Source organism: Coturnix japonica, unplaced genomic scaffold, assembly GCF_054131305.1.
Source record: "Coturnix japonica strain WE unplaced genomic scaffold, WE-NBRP24 Scf039, whole genome shotgun sequence".
NCBI lineage: Eukaryota > Metazoa > Chordata > Aves > Galliformes > Phasianidae > Coturnix > Coturnix japonica.
Genome location: NW_028188942.1, coordinates 2,798,132 through 2,807,001, shown reverse-complemented (window position 1 = coordinate 2,807,001; position 8,870 = coordinate 2,798,132). Strand labels below are relative to the sequence as shown.

Genomic DNA, 8,870 nt, shown 5'->3' with positions numbered 1-8,870 from the left:
GAATCAGATGGGCTTTTAGCTGCCCCATTTCTGTCATTAATTGTAATGATTTCAGGAGGGATGTGAAAAGGATCCCCCAAGGCCTGACATCTCATTGATTTCCCCATCAGTGTACCAAAGGGTCCAAGAAGCAGTTATCTTGGAGGTTAACACCTTCACGACTGCACTTGCTGCCACCTGGATGAGTTTGTTCCAGCAAAGCCCCGCTGAGGTCTTTGAGAAATACTTGCATGCAAGTCGCTGCAAAATCTGAGTTCATTTCTGCATTGCCAAGGATGAAAAGGGGAGCATGTCTCAGAATGGCAGAGAGGAAGGTAAGGAAGAGGGGACTGTCAGCAGCAAGAAAAGTCCTGCTTTACCTACCGAGAACAAATCGGACTAGGAAATATCTGGCAGAGTTCACAATAATTCAGACATTGTCCCAGACCTTAATTGCTGGCACAGGCAACCGTGTCCCTGGTAGGAGGGAGGTGGATCATGTCTGTGTGCTCCATCTGCTGCCTGCAGAGACGGGAACATTCCAGGCCAGGTGTTGCTGAGCATTGCTCTTGTGTAGCAGCAAGATAAGTTTAATTAAAGGGCTAATTATTCCCATTCTGGAACGGACCTATTCGTTGTACTTGCAATTGCTTTCTAACTCTCTTCCTCTGGTGTTCATGAATTATACATTTATCTTCCATTGTCACATTACTGACTTGTTTTGCTTAAGTCTTTGGTGTGTGTGAAAATTGGAAACAAAGGGAATTGGCGAGACTTGAGTTTAGGTGATACTTCATTGTATCACCTAATAATCACCTAATAATCACCTAATGTCATTCATGACATTTGTCAGCACAAAAAGGCACTTCATGCTGGCTTTCTAACTTTCTTGTGCAATAGGTATTTTACAGTTGTGGTAACGAAGGGCTCCTATCAGTGGGGAATTGGACCCAGATGTTTGTGTTCTGCTACAACTGTTAAGAGCATCAGGCAAAACTTTTCTTCCAGTTCAACAAGGAGTAACCCACTGATGTCCAAAGAGCTGCTGGATTTACTTCAGGAAGGCAGTCCACTGGAATATGTCTGATTTGAAGTGTTATTCTTTTACATTCAGTTTAAAGTCTTTAATGTAACCTATGCTTGCTTTCTTTGGCTCCGCGGGTCATGCAGAGCTTTGAATCTTTGCACTACTAGTAGCAGATGATAGTTTTCTCTGCCAAAATGTTACAGACTTGCTCATTAAGATGCTGTGTTCTTGTGGGTTACCTTCCTTTTGACATTTTTGGACATTACTCAAAAACAGCCAGTCTGGGTGAAACATTGGTTTAGAGCCATACCTTCCTCCTCACTCTTTGGAAACCTGCTGTCCTTTTGTAGGGTCCACAGAAAGGATGGTCATAGATCACCCTGTTGACAGTGCAGAGCTATTTGTTGGAAACAGGAGTAATTCAAGTCAAATCTATTCTGAAAAATGAGCAGCTTAATTGCATTTTCACTCTTTTCTACCATACAGTGAGGACTTTGGTTTCTGCACGTCCTGGAGGACTGGAAAGAGAGAGGGAATCTTCCTGTGCCTAGTTTTGTACCTATGACATCTTACATTAAACATAAATGACTACTTTTATCTAGAGCAGGAATTTTATTTCATGTCTTTTTAGGCCTTTTGTCAGTTAAAGCTTTGAACCAGGTCAAACCTACATGTGAGATTTTTCTCCCTCCACGTAGCCAAACTTCAAAAGACATGTTACTCACCCCATTTTAGTGTTCAAGGCTTGCATTAATTAACCACGAAAGGCATCTTCCATTCCTTTTCCTTTCTTTCTTTTCCCTGGAAGCAGTTTTTATCTTAATCATGGAGCCAGGAGAACCATCACTAGGATGGATAAGGATATACACACAGTGTCGGTAACCTGAATATAATCTCTGAATATTCCATGACTCTGTAATGTCTGTCATGCTCGGATTGAGCCCTGGTGCTGATGAACTGCCTAGGGCACTGTGTTGCAAATGCATTCTTTCACAAGATAAAGCAAAGCGGAGAAAACCATATAATGAATTCCAGTCATGTAACATTATGGACTAAGCAGAAGTGCCACTCCTTTACTAGGATAGTTGTAAGAAGACATTTTTGAAACCACATAGCTCAAATGATAGCAGCCACCAGCCAAAACCCCAAAATATTTCTGCATATGAAACAGGCACATGTGGAATACATGGAAAAGCTACGGACTGGTTTATAAACTATATTTGTAGAAAGACCATGAAATTGGAAAGTGATAGCATTGCAAAATATACTGCAAATATAGTTTTGTCAGAAAAACTAGAGGGAGGATTTGGATCTGAGTGTTGATCAGAAGAGCCACAGTGTGGGCAATTCTGCACAGCAATCTCTTCTCATATTTAATGCCATGGAAGGGAACAAGGGACATTCAGTGTCCTTTGTGAACAGACAGGATCTGCTCATTGACTCCGCTGTTAGTCCTTTTTCCCCTTACACAAGAGGAAAACTTGCAAGTACCCAAATTTTTTGCTAACTACTGAGGACAAAAGGGGATGAAAATAATCTGCAATCTCTTGAAACCTATGCAAGCTATCTAGGATATACAGCACTGTGACAGGGCATAACTAAGCTCTGAGATCTCCTGTCTAAGTTTTCAATGTAAATACGTCTAACATGCATCCCATAAGTACAATTGAAGGCTGGAGAGAGATAAAACCCCAAACCACAATTAAACATTTTTGCACCACGGGAAGACTGGAAGATGTAAAATGGTGGCAGTGGGGCTCAGACTTGGCAGTATTTATGTGAGGAGACATTGATTTGTTTCAGCTTGTGTTTTGAAAATACGGTGTTTCAGCAGAGGTTTATTGTTGATGCATTTGTTGTGAAACCAAAGAAAACGTACATGAAGTTCTTGTCAAAACCATCATGGGAAGGAAAAGGGCAGCCAAAAGTGGAGGAATGGGCGTTCAGGGGCTTGTCAGAGAAGTCAGATGTATTTGAATGTATGGGTCCGAGAGAATCCACCCAAAGGTGAATTTCAGACCTGTGGGTTTGAAGGAACAAGGTGAGAATCTGAAAAATCAGCATGGGTTTATGAAGGGCAAATCATGCTTGAGCAGCACAGCTGCCTTTGGTTAAGAAATAACTGAATGGGTATAGCACAGGACAAAGCGGCCCATCTTATTTATGGAACTAAAACCATAGCCTAGTGCTGGCAACAGTATGGAGCAGCAGGTGGGATCAGAGGGCCCTTCCAACCATCATTTCCTAGATTTTGTGGGTTGCTGAGCTGAAGCAAACGAGGAGCTGTGAAAACATTTGTATGACTTGGTATGGTACTCAGCTATTCAGTGCCATGAGGAGCTATTAGTTTTGGGAAGAGTTCTAGTATATACATTTCTGTAAGAAGAGAGGTTTGTTCCAAACGTTCATAGGAAAAACCAACCTTCTTTAATAGAATGCGGTCAGAGAAAGAGTTTATAATCAGGAAAGAAACCTGGCCTGTCATGGGTCAGCAAGGACCAAAAGCTAGGAACCCAGATTATTTATATTACCAGTGTCTTAAAATAATTTAAACTTCAGTCAGTTTTCAAAGCTTCCAAAAACATTAATCCACAACAATGTAGAACTCAGAGATCTCCAGCTTTCATTTCCACAGCCTGTGCCACTCAGGCTGAGCTGGGTGCAGAGAGGCCAGGGTGTGAGCAGGATGGATAAATGCTGCCCTTATCCACGCATCAGATCCTGCATGTAGAAATCCTTTGTATTCGTTATTCATGAATGCAATATGGCATGAGGATCCATGATCTTTATGGACAATGAATTCTGAACTCCCTGGGAGAGGAGAATATTTGCCTGTAGAAACCCGAGTCCAAGAACTGAACGTGCCCAGCTGGGGAAAGCACACACAGAAATAGTCTCTTGTTTCTGGCTGCAGCTCATACAGGCAGATCGCTTATTTACCTCATCTAAATATTTGACCTTTATGCTTTTTGGAAATTGTATTTTTTTTTCTTTTTCTTCTTAATTATGTGGAAGGAGCACCTCCTTTCAGTGCCCTGATGGACTTCTCTATAAATAGCCCCTCACATCCCAGAACTTCACAATGAAACCTGCAGCAAAGTCAGCATCCTGAGGACTTTTTAAGCCTGAGATGGGAACCACGTGGAGTTTAATCATTAATCACCAGCCTTTAATTAACAGCTCTGGGCTTTGAACAAAAGGTGCTTGCTGCAAGGCTGCTGAGGGGCCCTGAGCTCTTCTGTGCGCTTTCATTTGAGGGACCCAGTGGCATTCCTAAAGGGGGCTGTTGGAGTAACCTTCTCCTTGTGGGAAGGGGTCACGCTTCCCAAGAAGAGCAGATGTTTGTGGCCCAATCTCCATTTTCACAACTGCCCTGCTGGCAGGCTGGAGGTCTGAGATGGCTCAGTGCAGGGATGCTACCAGTTCCCTAAGCCCTACTTTGCTCTGGAAAGGACTTGAGCATCTCCAGAGCCTTGTTGCCTCCATCAGGTGAGGTGGGCTTTAACCAAAGGAAAGAGGAAAGTTGCTCCAGGCTTGGAAAATTTTATAGGGGAGTGTTCAAAATTGAGCACTTGGGAGAGAAAGAAAACATTGCTATAAAAGTTGACTCAGCCAATATTTTCTACATTCTTGCTGCTGTGATTGAAGATATTTGTTTTTAATATAGGTTTCTCCCATTTGTAGTCTGGCTTTCCTGTAGTAAAATCTAAAGGGCAGATCCTCAGCTGATATAAATTGGCTCCACTGAAGTTAATGGAGCCATGCTGGTTTGTACCAGCTGAGGGATCTGGCTTGTGCTGCAGTGCTCCATACCCCCATTATCCTGCCATGATTACGATACTAATTCAGTAAAATGGCTTCACAGTGTAATAAAACCAACCCAGAGCATGGAAGATGAAAGGACTCCCTTCTCCATTTGACCTGGTATTTTTCAACAGAATGTTTTCCCTTATTTTCTCTTTTGTTAGGAAATGCTCTAAACTTTTTGCTTGCTTTCTTGCTTTTTGGCTTCAGCACGAAGGCTGTGTGTGTGTAGAAAGCATGTGGCACATGCAGTGGTGTGATGGGTCAGGGCACAGTGTGCCTCGTGCAAGGGAACGAATTGGTTCTTCAAAGGGCAGGGCTGATCCTGCAGAGCAGCTAAAGCCCTGAGCTAACCTTGACTCCTGAAAAATGGGAGTTATCATACTCCAGGGCAGAGCATTGATCATTTTATTCATTCTCTGCCCTGTGTAGTTTTTCTTGATCTGCCTGTGGTGGAAGACGCAGCCCAAGAAGCTCAATAAAGCTGCATCCACTTCTGTCACAGGGGAAAAAGACATGTTGGTGGCTTTCCTCCTTGTGATCAGCTCTTCAGCCATAGCAGAAAGGTGAGCAGTGGGGAGCAGGACGAGCTGTGCTATCTGGTTGCTTGGAGCTGTTGAAAACCGAAGGGAATAAAGAGACACAGAGATCTGAATAAAGGCAGACAGATGCATGGCTGGATCCCTAGGATGAAATGTTTTGTTTGCCACAGCGCAGCTGAACTGCACAGAGGTTTTGTTCTGAACCAGGAGGGAGTTTCACAGGGATGTTGCTAAATGGAGGCAGTAAATTTAACTTTAAAGGGCCGTGAATGGAGGCTTTTGGCTAAAAGCTGAAGTGCTGTTACTTTTTACTGGGCCTGTTTAACTCCACTTGGAACAGGACAGTGTGTTTGACTTATAAGGCTCCTGGAATGCTTGGCCTGTGTGTCCTGCTCCTGGCAGAGTAGCAACGAGCCATAAAGGTGAGTGTGTGCCAGCCTGGCCCTTCTGTGCTAAAGGAAATACAAACAGATCTCACCTGTGGCTTAGGGAGAGCTGTGGGTGTAAGTGCTGGGAGCAGGGCTGTGCCATGGCAGCACAGTTTTAACTGTCATAATAGCTAAAGGGTTCAAAGGCAGTCAAAATGTCCAATGTCCAGAATTGGCAGGTTTGCTTGAATCCTGCTCCCAGACCTGTGCTAATCCTCTAATATCATTGTAATAATCCTGATTCAAAGAAGGGTTTTCTTACCAGCTCATCATTTCGAAACAGTCTGAGCCTTCTTGTAGTATTATCCAATTTAAAACTGTTTAAACCTTCTGCTTCTTTTAGGGAAAAACATGCGTTTTGCACCAAAGTCTGCTCAGAAGCAGCAAAACCTCTCATGCTCATATCTATTAGTGTCTCGTTGCAAGCAATTTTAAAACATGCCCTGTGTTTGGATTGTGTTTGAGACTCGGTTATTTGTTGTGGGTTTAGCAGACTGCAATCACCCACTTAAGGTGGAACTTGGCCACCTTCATTCCTTTCCTCCCAATGCTAAGGAAGCATCCAAAATTCTTGTATTTGGCACAGGTTGGCAGTGGATGCTGTCCCAGACTGAGAGGACCATTCCTCATGTTGTGCGGTTGTGGTCTGAGTGTCTTGGCAGTGGGAAGCTCTGTTTACCAAGAAAGATGGACCCAAGCTGCCTGGCTGAGGGGACAGGAGCATGCACACAGGCCTTACCTGTGGGGTAAGTGCACCCTTTTCTTGCATTAATTGGAGAAAAGAATTAATGATCTGGAAAGCTCTGCAGAACACAGGTGTCTGTGTCCTTAACCAAGCATTGGTGGCCAAGTGATGGCTGTGCAGAGCCCAGGGAGCCTCTGTGCCCCCAGTGATTGAGCACTGTTCCTGAGAAGGGGAGGCAGAGCTGGAGCAGTGGGTGCGGGCAGCCATCACTAGACCTAATCAGGCAAGGAAAAGCTTTGGAGCATATGGACCCCAATGTGTGGTCCAAGTGCAACAGCTTGGTGAGTGTCCTGCAGGGAGACTTTTACTAGCGCTGCAACAATAATTCATCACTGCCTGAAGGCTTGATGGGTCTGGTACTCCTTGTCTTAATTGACCTCGGCTGGAGACCTGCGTTTCAGTCCAGCTTAGTCACAAAGGACTTGGTCTGTACCTGGGCCTTAAAGAGGATATTTATCAGAAAAATCATATGATTAATGGAACTGAGTGATGTTCGCTTGAGAGTGGATGGGAATTTAATTAACAGAGTAGGGATTTTGGCAGGTGTGAAGTGCTGAGATCGATGATGTCTGGGGGACAGAGCACCCCAAGCCCCACTGTTGTGCAGCCATAGGCTGGGAGCTCAGGGTGGGGGGCTGAGAGAAACACAGTGCCAGAGTCTGGGCTTGTATGTGGGTAACACATGGTGTGCAGCTTGTTAAGCCCTCACACCACAGTGCCCAAATTGCCATTGCTGCCAGCCCTCTCAGAAAGGGCAAGGATAAAAAGGAAGCTGATACCCCCAAGTAAATGGTGATGGAGGGGGAAGAACAAGTGAAGAAATAATCAGAAAACTCCCAAAGCTTACTTTCTTGCCTGCTTCTTTTTCCCCACTCTTTTTCTTTTTCCCTCCATGTCAACACCAAACAAGACAGGACTAAAATTAATGGGGAAAGCAGCAATTAGCAAATTAGGTTAGCGGTGTGTTGCAGTGTGCCATGGCTGCCAGGTGTGAGGGGCTCTGGCAGTATATTTATTAATGGCTGTCAGAAAAGTGACACTTTGATGAATGAAGCTGGGTAATCGGCACCCTCCGACAGCGAGCACTGAGAGGCCTCAACATGCTAAACTGCAAAATCAAACCTTTTTTAACCCCCATACAAAAATACAACAACAGAAATTGCTGCAAGAGGAGTGTGTTTTTCCATCGGGGCTGGAATTCATGTTCTCCCCTAAATACCTCCTTTCTGTAACTTGCTGGGAGGAGTTGTCAGCATGGAAGGTTTTCCCTTTCCTTCAAATATGGGCCTCAAGAGTTTATAAATGCAGGCAGCTTAAAAGTATGTTTTGTTTTGGGTATATATGGCAACCCTATTAAAGGCAAGGGTCCTGTGCTCGTGCTTTTTGGCCTTTGCCCTTTAAACATGATGGTATCAGTAATCTACAGACTGAGATGGTGTGTTAGGTATCGTTTTCTCTTGACTGGTGGTCAGCACTTCTCCTCATTAGTGCCACTGATGTGTGATGTCCAGGAGCCCACGCTGCCTACAGGAAGAGAGAAAATGCAACAATATGTAAGGTTAAATGTGTCAGATGAAACTTCACCTGCAGCACTGTTGCATACTGAAGTTTCCACTCTTGATAACCTCAGCTGTGGGCATCTCCCTTCTGATGAATGTGTGTGTGCTGCGGGACATCAGCTGCCGTGCTCCCAAGTGAGCATGGCTATATGGTATAATGGCAGGGTGCATTGCTGGTCACTTGGTGAATGGGAATTCAGAATTACTGGCCAACAAGATGTGAGTTTAGAAGTTCTCTTCAGGAAAAAAAGACCACAACAGAACTGTACTGAAGTTGTTGAGGAGATCAGCCCAGCTGCTGGGATAGCATCTGGATTAAAGATTGCTCTGCAAAATGCTGCACTATGTGAAATATTTCTTCCAAGTTTTCAGGCTTTGCATTGCACGCCGGAGGTAAGTTCTGTGCACTGCTTTGATAGCTCAGCACGGGGTTGCTCAAATCCCCCAGTTCCATAGAGAAATTGAATACCTTTCTACAAAATCTTGGTTCTGGGTTTGGCCAGCTAAAAGGACTGTGTAAGTTTTGATTAAAAACATGAGAATCAATGTAAGTCATATCCCAGGCATTCATCTGGTCTTCTAGTTTGAAATGAAGCTGAGTGATCTGTGTGGAGTTACTTGCCAGGATCTGTGGGCTTGTTAAGTTTGAATTGGCTCTTGTAGCAGATCTGAAATTATTCTCTTATGCTTTAATAATTGTATTTAGTTTCCTAATTTGGCCGCTGAGTTTATCAGAAGATAATTGAACTTTTAAAAACATAATCTGATCGGGCTGTAGGAAATACT

At 44.0% G+C, this 8,870-nt stretch overlaps 1 long non-coding RNA gene across 1 annotated transcript; it reads left to right on the top strand.

Annotated features, from left to right (window-relative positions):
* The first annotated feature begins 4,828 nt into the window (after nucleotides 1-4,828).
* On the top strand, nucleotides 4,829-6,520 carry LOC146753233 (uncharacterized). Its single transcript, XR_014940188.1, has 3 exons — nucleotides 4,829-4,930; nucleotides 5,243-5,376; nucleotides 6,367-6,520. It is a non-coding gene; the product is annotated as an uncharacterized LOC146753233 (long non-coding RNA).
* The last annotated feature ends 2,350 nt before the right edge of the window (nucleotides 6,521-8,870 follow it).